At 45.7% G+C, this 21,046-nt stretch overlaps 1 protein-coding gene across 4 annotated transcripts in view; it reads right to left on the bottom strand.

The window, feature by feature from the left end:
• tulp4a (TUB like protein 4a) overlaps positions 1-21,046 on the bottom strand; it is a 560,980-nt gene that overhangs the window by 511,417 nt on the left and 28,517 nt on the right. The gene's annotated exons all lie outside the window — the stretch shown is intronic.

Below are 21,046 nucleotides of genomic sequence, written 5' to 3'. Positions count from 1 at the left end.
AAAGGAATAGAGCATAAAAGTAGGGAAGTGTTGCTGCAACTGTACAAGGCATTAGTGAGACCTCAACTGGAAGTATTGCATACAGTTTTGGTCCCCTTACTTGAGGAGGGATGTAGTTGCATTGGAGGCAATTCAGAACAGGCTCACTAGATTGATTCCAGAGATCAGGGGTTTGTTTTATGAACAGAGATTGAGCAGTTTAGGCCTTTTATCTCTAGAGTTTAGAAGAATGAGAGGAGATCAAATGGAGGTATATAAGATGATTAAGGGGATTGACAAAGTAGACAGAGAGAGGATGTTTCCTCTTGTGGGGCAATCTAGAACGAGAGGTCCTGGTCTTAAGATAAGGGGTAGCAGATTTAAAATGGAGATGAGGAGAAATTACTACTCTCAATGGGTCGTGAGTCTGTGGAATTCACTACCCCAGAGCGCGGTGGATGCCGGGACATTGAGTAAATTTGAGGAGATAGACAAATTTTTAATTAGTAATGGGTTAAAGGGTTATGGAGAACAAAGAACAAAGAGAACAAAGATAATTACAGCACAGGAACAGGCCCTTCGGCCCTCCAAGCCTGCGCCGATCCAGATCCTCTCTCTAAACATGTCGCCTATTTTCTAAGGTTCTGTATCTCTTTTCTTCCTGCCCATTCATGTATCTGTCTAGATACATCTTAAAAGACTCCATCGTGCCCGCATCTACCACCTCCGCTGGCAACGCGTTCCAGGTGCCCACCACCCTCTGCGTAAAGAACTTTCCACGCATATCCCCCCTGAACTTTTCCCCTTTCACTTTGAACTCGTGTCCTCTAGTAATTGAAACCCCCACTCTGGGAAAAAGCCTCTTGCTATCCACCCTGTCTATACCTCTCATGATTTTGTACACCTCAATCAGGTCCCCCCTCAACCTCCGTCTTTCTAATGAAAATAATCCTAATCTACTCAACCTCTCTTCATAGCTAGCGCCCTCCATACCAGGCAACATCCTGGTGAACCTCCTCTGCACCCTCTCCAAAGCATCCACATCCTTTTGATAATGTGGCGACCAGAACTGTACGCAGTATTCCAAATGTGGCCGAACCAAAGTCCTATACAACTGTAACATGACCTGCCAACTCTTGTACTCAATGCCCCGTCCGATGAAGGAAAGCATGCTGTATGCCTTCTTGACCACTCTATTTACCTGCGTTGCCACCTTCAGGGAACAGTGGACCTGAACACCCAAATCTCTCTGGACATCAATTTTCCCCAGGACTTTTCCATTTACTGTATAGTTCACTCTTGAATTGGATCTTCCAAAATGCATCACCTCGCATTTGCCCTGATTGAACTCCATCTGCCATTTCTCTGCCCAACTCTCCAATCTATCTATATTCTGCTGTATTCTCTGACAGTCCCCTTCACTATCTGCTACTCCACCAATCTTAGTGTCGTCTGCAAACTTGCTAATCAGTCCACCTATACTTTCCTCCAAATCATTAATGTATATCACAAACAACAGTGGTCCCAGCACGGATCCCTGTGGAACACCACTGGTCACACGTCTCCATTTTGAGAAACTCCCTTCTACTGCTACTCTCTGTCTCCTGTTGCCCAGCCAGTTCTTTATCCATCTAGCTAGTACACCTTGGACCCCAAGTGCCTTCACTTTCTCCATCAGCCTGCCATGGGGAACCTTATCAAACGCCTTACTGAAGTCCATGTATATGACATCGACAGCCCTTCCCTCATCAATCAACTTTGTCACTTCCTCAAAGAATTCTATTAAGTTGGTAAGACATGACCTTCCCTGCACAAAACCATGTTGCCTATCACTGATGAGCCCATTTTCTTCCAAATGGGAATAGATCCTATCCCTCAGTATCTTCTCCAGCAGCTTCCCTACCACTGACGTCAGGCTCACCGGTCTATAATTACCTGGATTATCCCTGCTACCCTTCTTAAACAAGGGGACAACATTAGCAATTCTCCAGTCCTCCGGGACCTCACCCGTGTTTAAGGATGCTGCAAAGATATCTGTTAAGGCCCCAGCTATTTCCTCTCTCGCTTCCCTCAGTAACCTGGGATAGATCCCATCCGGACCTGGGGACTTGTCCACCTTAATGCCCTTTAGAATACCCAACACTTCCTCCCTCCTTATGCCGACTTGACCTAGAGTAATCAAACATCTGTTCCTAACCTCAACATCCGTCATGTCCCTCTCCTCGGTGAATACCGATGCAAAGTACTCGTTTAGAATCTCACCCATTTTCCCTGACTCCACGCATAACTTTCCTCCTTTGTCCTTGAGTGGGCCAATCCTTTCTCTAGTTACCCTCTTTCTCCTTATATATGAATAAAAGGCTTTGGGATTTTCCTTAACCCTGTTTGCTAAAGATATTTCATGACCCCTTTTAGCCCTCTTAATTCCTCGTTTCAGATTGGTCCTACATTCCCGATATTCTTTCAAAGCTTCGTCTTTCATCAGCCGCCTAGACCTTATGTATGCTTCCTCTTTCCTCTTAGCTAGTCTCACAATTTCACCTGTCATCCATGGTTCCCTAATCTTGCCATTTCTATCCCTCATTTTCACAGGAACATGTCTCTCCTGCACGCTAATCAACCTCTCTTTAAAAGCCTCCCACATATCACATGTGGATTTACCTTCAAACAGCTGCTCCCAATCTACATTTCCCAGCTCCTGCCGAATTTTGGTATAGTTGGCCTCCAGGAAAGTGGAGTTGAGGCCAAGATGAGATCAGCCATGATCATACTGAATGGCAGAGCAGGCTTGAGGGGCTGAATTGCCTACTCCTGCTCCTAGTTCTTATGTTCTTGCATTCTTATGTACTGGTTGTCCTTTATCTACCCTACTAATTACATCCTCAAAATAACTCTAATAAATTTGTCAAACAGGATTTCCCTTTCATAAAACCATGTTGATGTGTTCTAATCAAACTATGTTTTTCCAAATGCATTGTTAAGACTTCCTCAAAAACACATTCCCACACTTTCCCAACGACTGATGTCAGGCTAACCAGCCTACAGATCCCAGGCTTCTCTCGGCCTCCTTTCTTGAATAATGGTCTTTCATTTGCTATTTAGTTTATATTGCCTGTCTGCATTCTTCCTACCAAAATGCATCACTTCACAGCTCTCTGCATTAAAATACATCTGTCATTTCACCCATCTCTTGCTATCCTTCTCATTGTTCACTACATTTCCAATCACAGAATCGTTAAAGTTACAGTTCAGCCCATCGTGTCCGCACCGGCTCTGCGAAAAAGCAATTCACTCAGGTCCATTCCTCCGCCTTCTCCCTGTTACACTGCACATTCTTTTTCATATAACTGTCTAATTCCTTTTGAATTCTTCAATTGAACCAGCCTCCAACACACTCTCAGGCAGTGCATTCCAGACCTTAACTACTAACTGCATGAAAAAGGTTTTCCTCATGTCACTTTTGCTTCTCTTACCTAATACTTTAAATCTGTGCCCTCTTGTTCTCTATTCTTTCATGAGTGGAAACAGCTTCTCTCTATCTACTCTGTCCAGACACCCCATGATTTTGAATACCTCTATCAAATAACCCCTGTCTCTCTCCTCCAAGAGAAAAAAGGGTCCTAACTTCTCCAATCTATCTTCATAACTGAAGTTCCTCAACCCTGGAACCATTCTCCTGAATCGTTTTTGTATCTCTCCAATGTCCTCACGTCTTTCCAAAAGTGCGGCGTCCAGAACTGGATGCAATGCTCCAGCTGAGGCCGAACTAGTGTCTTATACAAGATCAACATAACTATCTTGCTCTTGCACTCTATGCCCCTATTAATAAAGCCTCGGATACTGTATGCTTTATTAATTGCTCTCTCAACCTGACCTACCACCTTCAATAACTTATGCACAGAAGCACCTAGGTCCCTCTGCTCTTGCACCCCCTTTAGAATTGTATCCTTTATTTTATATTGTCTCTGCATGTTCTTCCTACCAAAAAGGATCACTTCACATTTCTCTGCATTGAACTTCACCTGCCACCTGTCTGCCCATTCCACCAACTTGTCTATGTCCCTTTGGAGTTCTACACTATCCTCCTCACAGTTCACAATGCTTCCAAGTTTTGTATCATCTGCAAACTTTGAATACCAAGGTCTCGGTCATTAATATATAATCAGGAAAAGCAAGGGTCCCAACACTTACCCCTGTGGAACTCCACTACAAATTTTCCTCCAGCCCAAAAAACATCCATTAACCACTACTCTTTGTTTCCTGTCACTCAGCCAATTTCATATCCCTGTTGCCACCGTCCCTTTCATTCCATGAGCTATAACCTTGCTCACAAGTCTGCTGTGTGGTAGTGTATCAAACACCTTTTGAAAGTCCAGGTACACCACATCAATATCATTGCCCTCATCAACACTCTCTGTTACATTTCTTAATTAACCTGCATTTATCCATGTGACTATTAATTTTGTTCCAAATTATTTTTTCCAGATGTTTCCCCACCATTGAAGTTAAACTGGCGGACTGTAGGTGCTGGGCTTATCTTTACACCCTTTTTTGAACAATGGTGTAACATTTGCAATTCTCCAGTCCTCTGGCACCACCCCCAATTCGAAGGAAGACTGAAAAATTATGGCCCGTGCCATAAAGGCGTGCAAAGGAAACCTGACCAAGCCCGAATGCCAGACCCCGAAGTCCGACCCGACCTGGACCGAACCGGACAAATGTAGTCAGGACCCATCCGGGTCGGGTCGGGTAACAGGCCTTTACCCATGTACTGATGTACGTGTCGGGTTCAGGCAGGTCATGTCGGGTTTCCAGCTCCAGCATTCAGACAGGGGTCGGGTTTCCTTTGCACACCTTTACCGTGCCTCCACGATTTTCACCCTCACTTCCTCAGTATTCTTGGATGCATCTCATCCGGTCTTGGCGCTTTATCCACTTTAAGTACAGACAGCCTATCTAATACATCCTCTACCAATTTTAAACCCTTTTAGTGTCTGAATTACCTCCTCTTTCACCATTGCCTGGGTTGCAACTTCTTCCTTGGTCAAGACAGATGCAAAGTATTCATTTACTATCACAGCTATGCCCTCTGCCTCCATGTGTAAATCCCCTTTATGGCTCCACTCCTCTTTTTACCACCCTTTTACTCGTTATACATCTATAGAAAACTTTGGGATTCCCTTTAATGTTAGCTGTCATGCTCTCTCTTTGCTTCTTATTTGCTTTTTCACTTCCCCTCTTGACCTTCTATATTCAGCCTGGTTCTCAATAGTATTTTCTACCTGCCATCTGTCATAAGCAGATTATTAGATTCATAGAGCCATACAGCACTGAAGCAGGCCCTTCAGCCCACCGAGTCTGTGCTGACCATCAACACCCATTTATACTAACCCTACATTTATCCCATTTCCCTCTCACATCCCCACCTTCCCTCAATTCTCCTACCACCTACATATACTAGGGGCAATTTACAATGACCAATTTACCTATCAACCTGCAAGTCTTTGGCATGTGGGAGGAAACCGGAGCACCCAGAGGAAACCCACACGGTCACAGGGAGAACTTGCAAACTCCGCACAGGCAGTACCCAGAACTGAACCCGGGTCGTTGGAGCTGTGAGGCTGCGGTGCTAACCACTGCGCCGCCCATATTAATCTCTATCTCTTTCGTCATCCAGAGAGCTCTGGATTTGTTTGCCCTACTTTTCCCCTTCGAGGGAACATACCTTGACTGTGCTTGAACTACCTCTCCTTTGAATTAGTGCGTGAGATCATATCAGGGGACTCCTGCACTACCTGCCTGGTTCTCTTAAACTGCCTGGCGGTCACCCATTCCTTATCTGCCTGCATGCTCCTAACCCGTTTAGTTTAGTTTAGATCTTAGAGATACAGCACTGAAACAGGCCCTTCAGCCCACCGAGTCTGTGCCGACCATCAACCACCCATTTATACTAATCCTACACTAATCCCATATTCCTACCACATCCCCACCTGTCCCTATATTTCGCTACCACCTACCTAACTAGGGGCAATTTATAATGGCCAATTTACCTACCAACTTGCAAGTCTTTTGGCTTGTGGGAGGAAACCGGAGCACCCGGAGGAAACCCACGCAGACACAGGGAGAACTTGCAAACTCCACACAGGCGGTACCCAGAATTGAACCCGGGTCGCTGGAGCTGTGAGGCTGCAATGCTAACCACTGCACCACTGTGCCGCCCCTGTGGTGTGACTACCTCCCTAAATGTGCTATCCACATAGTCCTCCGCCACGTGGATGCACAACAATGACTCCAGCCACCGCTCGAGTTCCGAAACCCAGAGCTCAAAAGCTTCTGCAGCCAGTGACACTTCCTGCAGATGTGTTTGTCTAGGACGCATGGTGCTTCCATGGCTTCCCACATGCCAATCGGCCGAGCAGCCCTGCCATACCTTAACTTTTCAGACTATTTACTATAAGTAGAATAGCTTACCAGTTACTCACCAACCAGCTCCTTCCACTGCACCGAAGAAAGAACCAAATACCGGAGGGTTAAAAAAGGTATGAAAAAGGAGCACCTCCTCCCCTTTCACCAACCTTGTATTACCTCACTCTGCTTGCAAGCTGCACCCAGACCTCTGTATTTATACCATCTCTGAAGCTGAAACTGCAGCAACCAGATTGGACTGGTTATCTACTTAACTAATCAGCTACTCTGCAGCAAAGCTTCTTAATCCCTGCCCAAGGCTGGAAGAAACTTACTTTACTTAATTTAGAGTGTAAATCCCAATTAAATGCTAACTGTTGACCAGATTTTTAGAAAGATATGGACACTTAAAAATCCCCACTCACCAAACTCGTATTTCCACACACTGCTTACAATCTGCACACCATTTCCAAGTATCGAGTCATCTGCAAACTTTGAAATTATGCCCTGTATACACAAATCCAGGTCATTAATATGTACCTTAGAATTGTGGTCCCAAGTCTGACCCCTGGCCAACACCACTGTGTACTTCCCTCCAGTATGGAGAAACAAACCATTATTATTTTCTTTTTGTTTTAGAGATACAGCACTGAAACAGGCCCTTCCGCCCACCGAGTCCGTGCCGACCAACAACCACCCACCTACACCAACCCCACAGTAATCCCACACTCCCCATCACCTACCTACACTAGGGGCAATTCACAATGGCCAATCTACCCGTCACCTGCAAGTCCCTGGCTGTGGGAGGAAACCGGAGCACCCGGGGAAAACCCACGCAGACACAGGGAGAACCTGCAAACTCCACACAGGCAGCACCCAGAATCGAACCCGGGTCCCTGGAGCTGCGAGGCTGCGGCGCCAACCACCGCGCCACTGTGCCGCCCCTGCTTTGTGTCCTTAGCTAATTTTGTTTCTACGCTGCCACTGCTCTTTTAATCCCATGCACTTCAATTTTACTACCAAGTCCATTATGTGATACTTTATCAAACATCTTTTGCAAGTGCATATACACATCAACTCTCTCCATTACTTCAAAGTGCTCAATCAAGTTAATTATTTTTATGCTTGATTATTCCTTGTCCTTTGCCATAACTATTCTAATCCGGCTAGTATGATCACTGTTCACCAAATGCTCCCCCACTGAAACATGCTCCACTTTCCCTACTTCATTCCCTCGAACTAGATCCAGCTTTCTTCCTCGTTCGACCGGAAACACACTGATCATGAGAATTCTCTTGTACACAAATTTCAGGAATTCTTCCCCCTCCTTACGCTACGCATTGTTACTATACCAGTCTATGTTAAAGTAATTGAAGTCCCCCATTACCCTATTCTATAATTCTTGCATCCTTGTGTAATTTGCCTGCAATTTTACTTCACTTTCTCCTTCCCGCAAATTGGTGGCCTATTGTATACATACAGTAGCGTAATAGCTCCTCTATTGTTCCTTATTTCTAACAACAGATTCTGTCTTGGACCCCTCAATTACATCATTTCTCTCCAATGGTAAAATGGTTTCTTTGATCACCCCCTTATTTTCGTTCCCTATCTTTCCTGAACACTTTGTAGCCAAAATATTAAGTTCCCAATCCTCCCTTCCTTTGAGCCAGTTATCTATTAGCAATATATCATTCTCCCATGTAGTGACTTGTGTCAGCAGCTCAGCAGCCTTGTTTACCATAATTTGTTCATTTGCACACGTGCACTTCAAACTCATGTTAGACTGCCTTGGATCAGCACCCTGCCAATGCCGTTGGCTTCCAAATGGACCATGACTTCTGGGCTGTTCCCCTTCGCCCCCCCCCCCCCCCCTCAAAACATTCTGCACTCTCGGTGATGTCCTTTACCCTGGCACCATGGAGGCAACAAACTCAAGTCAGCAGTTAAAGAAATGCCTAAATATCCCCCATGAACATTGCATTTCTCACTTTGTGATACCAGCATCCCCACCGCTGTAGAGCCATTTTCTCACTGCTCTAGACTGCAATTCTCCAAGGTGTTCTTACGAATTAGGAGGAGGCCACTCGGCCCCTTGAGCCTGCTCCACCATTCAACACGATAATGGCTGATCTGATTGTAACCTCAACTCCACATTCCCACCTATCCCCAATAACATTTCACCCCCTTATCAAGAATCTACCTACCTCTGCCTTAAAAACATTCAAAGACTCTGCTCCGCCTTTTGAGTAAGACACTTCCAAAGACTCACGACACTCAGAGAAAAAATTTCTCCTCATCTCTGTCTTAAATGGACGACCCCTTATTTTTAAACAGTGACCCCGAGTTCTAGATTCTCCAAGAGGAAACATCCTCTTCACATCCACCCTGTCAAGACTCCTCAGAATCTTATATGTTTCAATCAAGTCACCTGTTACTCTTCTAAACTCCAACAGCTACAATACTAGCCTGTCCAATCTTTCTTCATAAGATAACCTGCCCATTCCAGGTATTAGTCTAGTAAACCTTCTCTGAACTACTTTCAACGCATTTACATCCTTCCTTAAATAAGGAAAGCAATACTGCAAACAGTACCCGGACGAAGTCTCACCAATGCCCTATAGAACTGAAGCATAAAAAACATAAACATAAGCGACATGATAGAGGTTTACAAAGTTATGAGCGGCATGGACAGAGTGGATAGTCAGAAGCTTTTTCCCAGGGTGGAAGAGTCAGTTACTAGGGGACATAGGTTTAAGGTGCGAGGGGCAAAGTTTAGAGGGGATGTGCGAGGCAAGTTTTTTTACACAGAGGGTGGTGAGTGCCTGGAACTTGCTGCCAGGGGAGGTGGTGGAAGCAGATACGATAGCGACGTTTAAGAGACATCTTGACAAATACATAAATAGGAAGGGAATAGAGGGATATGGGCCCCGGAAGTGCAGAAGGTATTAGTTTAGGCAGGCATCAAGATCGGCGCAGGCTTGGAGGGCCGAATGGCCTGTTCCTGTGCTGAACTGTTCTTTGTTCATAACCTCTCAACTTTTGTATTCAATTCCCCTCGCAATAAATGATAACATTCTATTAGCTTTCCCAATTGCTTGCTGGACCTGCATATTAACTTTTTGCGATTCATGCATGAGGACACCCAGATCCCTCTATATCTGCAATCTCGCGCCATTTAGATAATATGTTTTTATTCTTCCTGCCAAAATGGAAGAGTTCACATTTTCCCACATTATACTCCATTTGCCAGATCTTTGCTCACTCACTTAACCTAACTATATCCCTTTGTAGTCTCCTTATGTTCTCTTCACAACTTACTTTTCTACCTATCTTTATCTCATCAGCAAATTTAGCAACCATAGCTTCGGTCCCTTCATCCAAGTCATTTCGAAAAACTGTAAAATGTTGAGGCCCCAGCACCGATCCCTGCGGCACACCACTTGTTACATCTTGCCAACCAGAAAATGACCCATTTATGCCGACTGTCTGTTTCCTGTTAGCTAGCCAATATGTTACCCCTTACACCATGAGCTTCTATTTTTTGCAATAACCTTTGACGTGTCACCTTATCAAATGCCTTCTGGAAATCTAAATACAGTACATCCACCAGTTCCCCTTTATCCACAACACGGTACTTCTTCAAAGAACGCCAATAAATTGGTTAAACATGATTTCCCTTTCACAAAACCATGTTGACTCTGCCTGATTACCTTGAATTTTTCCAAGTGCCCTGCTATAACGTCTTTAATAAAAGCTTCCAACATTTTCCCTATGACAGATGTTAAGCTAACTGGCCTGTATTTCCTGCTTTCTGTCTCCCATCTCCCTCCCTTTCTGAATAAAGGAGTTACATCAGCTATTTTCCAATCTAATGGAACCTTCCCCGAATCTAGGGAATTTTGGAAAATTAAAACCAACAGGACCTCTAGAGTTGTAGTTTAGTTTAGTTTAGAGATACAGCACTGAAACAGACCCTTCGGCCCACCGAGTCTGTGCCGACCATCAACCACCCATTTATACTAATCCTACACTAATCCCATATTCCTACCACATCCCCACCTGTCCCTATATTTCCCTGAAACCTACCTATACTAGTGGCAATTTATAATGGCCAATTTACCTACCAACCTGCAAGTCTTTTGGCTTGTGGGAGGAAACTGGAGCACCCGGAGAAAACCCACGCAGACACAGGGAGAACTTGCAAACTCCACACAGGCAATACCCTGAATTGAAGCCGGGCCGCTGGAGCTGTGAGGCTGCGGTGCTAACCACTGTGCCACCCTAATCTCTGGATTACTCCCTGTGCCACATGCCAGTGAGGCTGGAAATAGGAAGATAGTGCAGCTAAACACGTGGATGAGCAGCTGGTGTAGAAGGGAGGGTTTCAGATATCTGGACCATTGGGCTCTCTTCAGGGACAGATGGGACCTGTACAAGAAGGACGGGTTGCATCTAAACTGGAAGGGCACTAATATCCTGGCTGCAAGGTTTGCTAGCGTCACTCGGGAGGGTTTAAACTAGTGTGGCGGGGGGTGGGAACCAGAGGAGTAGGACAGCTAGTGAAGTAAATGAGGAGGACATAGTAAATAAGGCCAGAAGAACTAAGAAGAAGAGCAGGCAGGGAGATGCTGCTGAGCACAGCGGGACTGGTGGTCCGAACATGCATTTGTTTCAATGCGAGATGTATAACAGGTAAGGCAGATGAACTTAGAGCTTGGATTAGTACTTGGAAATATGATGTTGTTGCTATTACAGAGACTTGGTTGAGGGAAGGGAAGGATTGGCAGCTAAATGTTCCAGGCTTTAGAAGCTTCAGGCGGGATAGAGGGGGATGTAAAAGGGGTGGGGGAGTTGCATTACTGTTTAAGGAGAATATCACAGCTGTACTGCGGGAGGACACCTCAGAGGGGTCATGCAGCGTGGCAATATGGGTGGAGCTCAGGAATAGGAAAGGTGCAGTCACGATGTTGGGGGTTTACTACAGGCCTCCCAACAGCCAGCGGGAGGTAGAGGAGTAAATATGTAGACAGATTTTGGAAAGATGTAAAGGTAACAGGGTTGTAGTGGTGGGTGATTTTAACTTCCCCAATATTGACTGGGACTCACTTAGTGCTAGGGGCTTGGATGGGGCAGAATTTGTGAGAAGGATCCAGGAGGGCTTCTTGAAACAGTATGTAGATAGTCAAACTAAAGATGGGGCCATTCTGGACCTGGTATTGGGGAATGAGCCCGGCCAGGTGGTCGAAGTTTCAGTGGGGGACCATTTCGGGAGCAGTGACCATAATTCCATAAGTTTTTTTATAAGGTACTTGTGGATAAGGATAAGAGTAGTTCTCGGGTGAAGATGCTAAATTGGGGGAAGGCTAATTATAACAATATTAGGCAGGAACTGAAGAATATAGATTGGGGGCGGCTGTTTGAGGGTAAATCAACATCTGACATGTGGGAGTCTTTCAAACGTCAGCTGATTAGAATCCAGGGCCGGCATGTTCCTGTGAGGGAGAAAGACAAGTTTGGCAAGTTTCGGGAAGCTTGGATAACACGGGATATTGTGAGCCTAGTCAAAAAGAAAAAGGAAGCATTTGTAAGGGCTGGAAGGCTAGGAACAGATGAAGCACTTGAGGAATATAAAGACAGCAGGAAGGAAGTTAAGCAAGGAGTCAGGAGGGCTAAAAGGGGTCATGAAAAGTCATTGGTAAACAGGATTAAGGAAAATCCCAAGGCTTTTTATACATATATAAAGAGCAAGAGGGTAACCAGGGAAAGGGTTGGCCCTCTCAAGGACAGAAATGGGAATCTATGCGTGGAGCCAGAGGAAATGGGCGAGGTGCTAAATGAGTACTTTGCATCAGTATTCACCAAAGAGAAGGGCTTGGTGGATGATGAGCCTAGGGAAGGGAGTGCAGATAGTCTCAGTCATCTCATTATCAAAAAGGAGGAGGTGTTGGGTGTCTTGCAAAGCATTAAGGTAGATATGTCCCCAGGGCCTGATGGGATCTACCCTAGAATACTGAGGGAGGCAAGGGAGGAAATTGCTGGGGCCTTGACAGAAATCTTTGCATCCTCATTGGCTACAGGTGAGGTCCCAGAGGACTGGAGAATAGCCAATGTTGTTCCTTTGTTTAAGAAGTGTGGCAAGGATAATCCAGGAAATTATAGGCCGGTGAGTCTTACGTCAGTGGTAGGGAAACTATTAGAGAGGATTCTTCGGGACAGGATTTACTCCCATTTGGAAACAAACGAACTTATTAGCGAGAGACAGCATGGTTTTGTGAAGGGAGGTCGTGTCTGACTAATTTGATTGAGTATTTTGAGGAAGTGACGAAGATGATTGATGAGGGAAGGGCAGTGGATGTTGTCTATCTGGACTTTAGTAAAGCCTTTGACAAGGTCCCGCATGGCAGACTGGTGCAAAAGGTGAAGTCACACGGGATCAGAGGTGAGCTGGCAAGATGGATACAGAACTGGCTCAGTCACAGAAGACAGAGGGTAACAGTGGATGGGTGTTTTTCTGAATGGAGGGATGTGACTCGTGGTGTTCCGCAGGGATCAGTGCTGGGACCTTTGCTGTTTGTAGTATATATAAGTGATTTGGAGGAAAATGTAGCTGGTCTGATTACTAAGTTTGCGGACGACACAAAGGTTGGTGGAGTTGCGGATAATGATGAGGATTGTCAGAGGATACATCAGGATATAGATCGGTTGGAGACTTGGGCGGAGAAATGGCAGATGGAGGTTAATCCGGACAAATGTGAGGTAATGCATTTTGGAAGGTCTAATGCAGGTGGGAGGTATATAGTAAATGGCAGAACCCTTAGGACTATTGACAGGCAGAGAGATCTGGGCGTACAGGTCCACAGGTCACTGAAAGTGGCAACGCAGGTGGATAAGGTAGTCAAGAAGGCATATGGCATGCTTGCCTTCATCGGTCGGGGCATAGAGTATAAAAATTGTCAAGTCATGTTGCAGCTGTACAGAACCTTAGTTAGGCCACACTTAGAATATTGCGTGCAATTCTGGTCGCCACACTACCAGAAGGATGTGGAGGCTTTGAAGAGGGTACAGAGGAGGTTTACCAGGATGTTGCCTGGTCTGGAGGACATTAGCTATGAGGAGAGGTTGGAAAAACTCGGATTGTTTTCACTGGAACGACGGAGGTGGAGGGGCGACATGATACAGGTTTACAAAGTTATGAGCAGCATGGACAGAATGGATAACAAAGAACAAAGAACAAAGAAAATTACAGCACAGGAACAGGCCCTTCGGCCCTCCAAGCCTGCGCCGATCCAGATCCTCTATCTAAACATGTCGCCTATTTTCTAAGGGTCTGTATCTCTTTTCTTCCTGCCCATTCATGTATCTGTCTAGATACATCTTAAAAGACGCCATCGTGCCCGCATCTACCACCTCCGCTGGCAACGCGTTCCAGGCACCCACCACCCTCTGCGTAAAGAACGTTCCACGCATATCCCCCCTAAACTTTTTCCCTTTCACTTTGAACTCGTGTCCTCTCGTAATTGAATCCCCCACTCTGGGAAAAAGCCTCTTGCTATCCACCCTGTCTATACCTCTCAGGTCCCCCCTCAACCTCCGTCTTTCTAATGAAAATAATCCTAATCTACTCAACCGCTCTTCATAGCTGGCGCCCTCCATACCAGGCAACATCCTGGTGAACCTCCTCTGCACCCTCTCCAAAGCATCCACATCCTTTTGGTAATGTGGCGACCAGAACTGCACGCAGTATTCCAAATGTGGCCGAACCAAAGTCCTATACAACTGTAACATGACCTGCCAACTCTTGTACTCAATACCCCGTCCGATGAAGGAAAGCATGCCGTATGCCTTCTTGACCACTCTATTTACCTGCGTTGCCACCTTCAGGGAACAGTGGACCTGAACACCCAAATCTCTCTGGACATCAATTTTCCCCAGGACTTTTCCATTTACTGTATAGTTCACTCTTGAATTGGATCTTCCAAAATGCATCACCTCGCATTTGCCCGGATTGAACTCCATCTGCCATTTCTCTGCCCAACTCTCCAATCTATCTATATTCTGCTGTATTCTCTGACAGTCCCCTTCACTATCTGCTACTCCACCAATCTTAGTGTCGTCTGCAAACTTGCTAATCAGTCCACCTATACTTTCCTCCAAATCATTAATGTAGATCACAAACAACAGTGGTCCCAGCACGGATCCCTGTGGAACACCACTGGTCACACGTCTCCATTTTGTGAAACTCCCTTCCGCTGCTACTCTCTGTCTCCTGTTGCCCAGCCAGTTCTTTATCCATCTAGCTAGTACACCTTGGACCCATGCGCCTTCACTTTCTCCATCAGCCTGCCATGGGGAACCTTATCAAACGCCTTACTGAAGTCCATGTATATGACATCGACAGCCCTTCCCTCATCAATCAACTTTGTCACTTCCTCAAAGAATTCTATTAAGTTGCTAAGACATGATAGTTAGAAACTTTTTCCCAGGGTGGAAGAGTCAGTTACTCGGGGACATAGGTTTAAGGTGCGAGGGGCAAAGTTTAGAGGGGATGTGTGAGGCAAGTTTTTTTACACAGAGGGTGGTGAGTGCCTGGAACTTGCTGCCAGGGGAGGTGGTGGAAGCAGATACAATAGCGAGGCTTAAGACACATCTGGACAAATATATGAATAGGAAGGGAATAGAGGGATATAGGCCCCGGAAGTGCAGAAGCTGTTAGTTTCGGCAGGCATCAAGATCGGCGCAGGCTTGGAGGGCCGAATGGCCTGTTGCTGTGCTGTACTGTTCTTTGTTCTTGTTCTTTTGCATCAACTATCTCACTAGCCACTTCCTTTTAGGCCCCTGGGATGAATTCCATCAGGACCTGGGGACTTGTCAGTCCGCAATTCCAACTATTTGCTCAGTACCACTTCCCTGGTGATCGTAATTTTGAGTTCCTCCCTCCCTTCCATTTCCTGATTTACAGCTATTTCTGGGATGTTACTTGTATCCTCTATAGTGAAGACTGATGCAAAATACCTGTTCCATTCATCTGCCATCTCCTTATTATCCCTTATTAATTCCCAGACTCACTTTCTGTAGGACTAACGTTCACCTTGTTAACTCTTTTCTTTAAATATCGAAACAAACTCTTACTATCTGTTCTTATATTTCTAGCCAGCTTTCTCTCATACTCTAATTTTTCCCTTCTTATTAATCTTTGAGTAATGCTTTGCTGCTTTTTATAATCTGTCCAATCTTCTGACCTGCCACCCATCTTTACGCAATTTTATGCTTTTTCTTTAAGTTTGATACTATCTTTAACTTTTTTAGTTAACCACGGATGGCGGGTCCTCTCGTTGGAATGTATCTATTCTGTGTATTCTGAAATATCCTCTTAAATGTCTGCCACTTCATCTCTATTGACCTATCCCTTAACCTACTTGGCCAGTTCACTTTTGCTAGCTCTGCTTTCATGTCCTCAAAACTTCCCTTATTTAAATTTAAAATACTTGTCTTAGACCCACTCTTCTCTCCCTCAAACTGAATGTAAAATTCAATCATATAATTGCTGCTGCGAAGCAGCGCCTTCACTATGAGGTCATTAATCCTATCTCATTGCACAATACCAGGTCTAGTATCGCCTGCTCTCTGGTTGGGTCCAGAATGTATTGTCCTATGAAGCTATCCTGAAAACATTCTAGGAACTCCTCAACTAGGCTACCTTTGCCCATCTGATTTTTCCAGTCTATATGTAGATTTAAATCCCCCATGATTATCGCCGTACCTTTCTGACAAGCACCCATTATTTCTTCCTTGATACTGCATCCTACTGTTAGGGGGTCAGTACACCACTCCCACAAGTGACTTTATCATTTCTCATCTCAACCCAAACTGCTTCTGCATGCTGGTTTCCTGAACTTGGGACATCCCTCTCTAATGTTCTAATACCATCATTAATTAACAGAGCCACCCTTCCATCTTTTCCTAGCTTCCTGTCCTTCCTAAATGTCATGTAGCCTTCAATATTCAGGTCCCAATCTATGTCATCCTGCAGCCATGTTGTTCAACCTTGCCCGTCTAAAAGCGAAGACCAAAGTACGGAAAGTCCTCATCAGGGAACTCCTCTTTGCTGATGATGCTGCATTAACATCTCACACTGAAGAGCGTCTGCAGAGTCTCATCGACAGGTTTGCGGCTGCCTGCAATGAATTTGCTCTAACCATCAGCCTCAAGAAAACGAACATCATGGGACAGGACGTCAGAAATGCACCATCCATAAATATCGGCGACCACACTCTGGAAGTGGTTCAAGAGTTCACCTACCTAGGCTCAACTATCACCAGTAACCTGTCTCTCGATGCAGAATTAAACAAGCGCATGGGAAAGGCTTCCTCTGCTATGTCCAGACTGGCCAAGAGAGTGTGGGAAAATGGCGCACTGACACAGAACACAAAAGTCCAAGTATATCAAGCCTGTGTCCTCAGTACCTTGCTCTACGGCAGCGAGGCCTGGACAACGTACGTCAGCCAAGAGCGACGTCTCAATTCATTCCATCTTCGCTGCCTCCGGAGAATCCTTGGCATCAGGTGGTAGGACCGTATCTCCAACACAGAAGTCTCGAGGCGGCCAACATCCCCAGCATATACACCCTACTACTAAGCCAGCGGCGCCTGAGATGGTTTGGCCATGTGAGCAGCATGGAAGATGGCAGGATCCCCAAGGACACATTGTACAGCGAGCTCGTCACTGGCATCAGACCCACCGGCCGTCCATGTCTCCACTTTAAAGACGTCTGCAAACGCAACATGAAGTCCTGTGACATTGTTCTCAAGTCGTGGGAGTCAATGGCCAGCGATCGCCAGAGCTGGTGGGCAACCATAAAGGCGGGTCTAAAGCGTGGCGAGTCGAAGAGACTTAGCAGTTGTCAGGAAAAAAGACAGAAGCGCAAGGAGAGAGCCAACTGTGTAACAGCCCCGACAACCAATCTTATCTGCAGCACCTGTGGAAGAGTCTGTCACTCTAGAATTGGCCTTTATAGCCACTCCAGGCGCTTCTTCACAAACCACTGACCACCTCCAGGCGCTTACCCATTGTCTCTTGAGACAAGGAGGCCAAAGAAGAAGAACAAAGAAGCCATGTCTCTGTAATGGTTATCAGATCGTACTTATTTATTTCTATTGGCGCCATCAGTTCATCTATTTTGTTTCGAATGCTACGTGCATTCAGATACAAAGCCTTTAGTTTTGTCCTTTTATTATTTTTGAAACCTCTAGCCTTTGTCTGCTGATTTACTTTTAGATTTGTACTCACTGTCCCTTCCTGTCACGGTCTGTTTATTTTTCCCATATTAATACCTTTCTCTCGTGCCTTGTCTATACTTTTTGATTTACCACATCTTCTCAAATTTGATCCTTTGCCCCTCCTATTGAGTTTAAAACCCGCTCTACTTCCCTAGTTATGTGGCTTGCTAGAACACTGGTCCCAGCATGGTTCAGGTATAGACCGTTCCAATGGTACAGCCCCAACTTTCCCTAGTACTGGTGCCAGTGCCCCACGAATAGGAACCCACTTCTACCACATCAGTCTTTGAGCCACACATTCATTTCTTGAATCTTATTTGCCCAACTTCAATTTGCACGTGGCTCAGGTAATAATCCAGAGATTATTACCTTTGATGTTCTGCTTCTTAATTTGGTGCCTAACTCCTCAATCTGACTATGCAGAACCTCTTTCCTTGTCCTATGTCGTTGGTACCTACATGGACCATGACGACTAGATCCTCCCCCTCCCACTGCAAGTTCCTCTCCAGCCCTGATGTCCCAAACCCTGGCATCAGGCTGGCAACACAGCCTTCTGGACTCTCGCTCTTTGCTGCAGAGAACTGTGTCAATCCCCCTAACTATTCTGTCCCCTACTACCACTACTTTCCTTTTTGCTCCCCCCACTTGTACAGCTTCCTGTGCCATGGTCAGTCTGCTCATCCACACTACAGCCCTTGCTCTTGTCCATACAAGCTGCAAGAACCTCAAACTTGTTGCTCAATTGCAAGGGCTGAGGCTCCTTCACTCCCAACTTTTCAAATCCCTTACCTGCCTGACTCGCAGTCACAACCTCCTGTCCCTGATCACTGACCAAAACAGACGACCCTATCCTAAGGGGTGTCCAAGTAACTTTCCCCCTCCCTAATGGATCGCAGCGTCTGCAGCACGGCCTCTAGCTCAATGACTCTGAACCAAAGCTCCTCAAGCCACAGACACTTACTACAAATGTGGCTGCCATGGACTGCAGTGGTATCCAGGAGCTCCCAAATACTGAAGTCGCAACAAATCACCTGTCCTGCCGTCTTTGTGTTAATTTAATTTTTTTTTAATTTCTTAATTTATAGTTCCCCTCCTTACCGAACTCCCTTCTTCACACTGTGCCCTCCAGCAGCAGTCAATGTAGACAAGTAGCACTGAGAGTCCCCTGAATATATACTCTCTGAAAACAATGTCAGCTTTGCTAGAGCTCAGAAACCAGTTTAAGCTAGCTACCTAATTAACTAGCTACAGCTCTTCTGAGTGCTTGTATACACCTGTTTAAAACTGTAAGAAACTTAACTTGCCTCTTAAACAGTAATTTCAGTTCACTGCTAAATGCAAACCAAAAAACTAGACGAGATTAATCCTTAAAATCCCCTCACCTACCAAACTCCCTTCTTCACACTCGGTGCCCTCCAGCAGCACTGAGTGCAGACCCTGCTGGATGTTCATTCGCTTATTGAATTCTTTGAAGATGTGACAAAACACATTGATGAAGGAAGAGCAGTGGATGTGGTGTATATGGATTTTAGCAAGGCGTTTGATAAGGTTCCCCATGGTAGGCTCATTCAGAAAGTGAGGAGGCGTGGGATACAGGGGAAGTTGGCTGTCTGGATACAAAATTGGCTGGCCCATAGACAGTGTGGTAGTAGATGGAAAGTATTCAGCATGGAGCTCGGTGACCAGTGGTGTTCCGCAGGGATCTGTTCTGGGACCTCTGCTCTTTGTGATTTTTATAAATGACTTGGATGAGGGAAGGCTGGGTTAGCAAGTTTGCCGATGACACGAAGGTTGCTGGAGTTGTGGATAGTGTGGAAGGCTGTTGTAGGTTGCAACGGGACATTGACAGGATGCAGAGCTGGGCTGATGGAGTTCAACCTGGAAAAGTGTGAAGTGATTCATTTTGGGAGGTCGAATTTGAATGCAGAATACAGGCTTAAAGACAGGATTCTTGGCAGTGTGGAGGAACAGAGGGATCTTGGGGTCCATGTCCATAGATCGCTCAAAGTTGCCACCCAAGTTGATAGGGTTGTTAAGAAGGCGTATGGTGTGTTGGCTTTCATTAACAGGGGGATTGAGTTTAAGAGCCGCGAGGTTATGCTGCAGCTCTATAAGGCCCTGGTTCGACCACACTTGGAATATTGTGTTCAGTTCTGGTCGCCTCATTATAGGAAGGATGTGGAAGCTTTAGAGAGGGTGCAGAGGAGATTTACTAGGATGCTGCCTGGACTGGAGGGCATGTCTTACGAAGAAAGATTGAGGGAGCTAAGGCTTTTCTCATTGGAGCGAAGAAGGATGAGAGGTGACTTGATAGAGGGGTACAAGATGATGAGAGGCATAGATAGAGTGGATAGCCAGAGACTTTTTCCCAGGGTGGAAAGGGCTATCACCAGGGGGCATAATTTTAACAGGATTGGAGGAAGGTTTCGGGGAGATGTCAGAGGTAGGTTCTTTACACAGAGAGTGGTGGGTGCGTGGAATGCGCTGCCAGCGGTGGTAGTAGAAGCAGATACATTAGGGACATTTAAGTGACTCTTGGATAGGTACATGGATGATAGTAGAATGAAGTAGTAGATAGTTAGTTTGATCTTCGAGTAGGTTAAAGGTTCGGCACAACATCGTGGGCCGAAGGGCCTGTACTGTGCTGTACTGTTCTATGTTCTTAGTATCCTCCTGAATTCTTCACAGTTATGGGTGACCATCCCCTAAAACGCACACTCCAGGAATTCTCAAATTCCTATATGCCCTAGAACTCAGTTTGCGTTTGAGCAACTGGAAGCACTTCCGGCACACAAAGAGTGCCCACATGGCACAGGGATTGCAGGCAGTGAATCTCAGCTATCCCACCATTTTCAACTAGAGAAAGATGTGAGTTCCAGGCTAGGACAATAGGGAGCATTGTCGGAAGCTTGGCTTGATAGACTGCAGGGAGGAAGTAATGTGACACAGCCATTAGAATAGGGTCATCTGTTTTGGTCAGTGATCAAGGACAGGAGGGTGTGACTGTGAGACAGGCAGGTAAGGGGATCGAAAAGGTGGGTGTAATGTGAAACTATGATCTCAATCTTGGTGACGGAAGTTCATCAGTTGCTTGTAGTTGTTGGAGGTGAGTGTGGAGGGGGCAGGGCTCAAGGAGGCGATAATGGAGAAAAGCAGCCAGGGTTTATGATAATGAATGAGTAAACCAGTTGTATGCCATTAATGTTCAAATCTGGATCCCTTGGACTTAAGGAAGTGAAGATGGTACCAAGGAAGAGAGAGTAAAGGTTTTACCAGGGACAAGGGCATAAGAAGTGCAGGTGAGAGTCTGATGGAGCCCTCAGTAGCTGAAGAAGTATTGTGGCAAATGGAGGGCCAATGGCTTGACAGTTGAGAGTTTGAAAGTG

This window comes from Heterodontus francisci, chromosome 13, assembly GCF_036365525.1.
Source record: "Heterodontus francisci isolate sHetFra1 chromosome 13, sHetFra1.hap1, whole genome shotgun sequence".
NCBI lineage: Eukaryota > Metazoa > Chordata > Chondrichthyes > Heterodontiformes > Heterodontidae > Heterodontus > Heterodontus francisci.
Note: the sequence above shows the minus strand (reverse complement) of the source record. Positions and strands in the feature narration are given on the sequence as shown.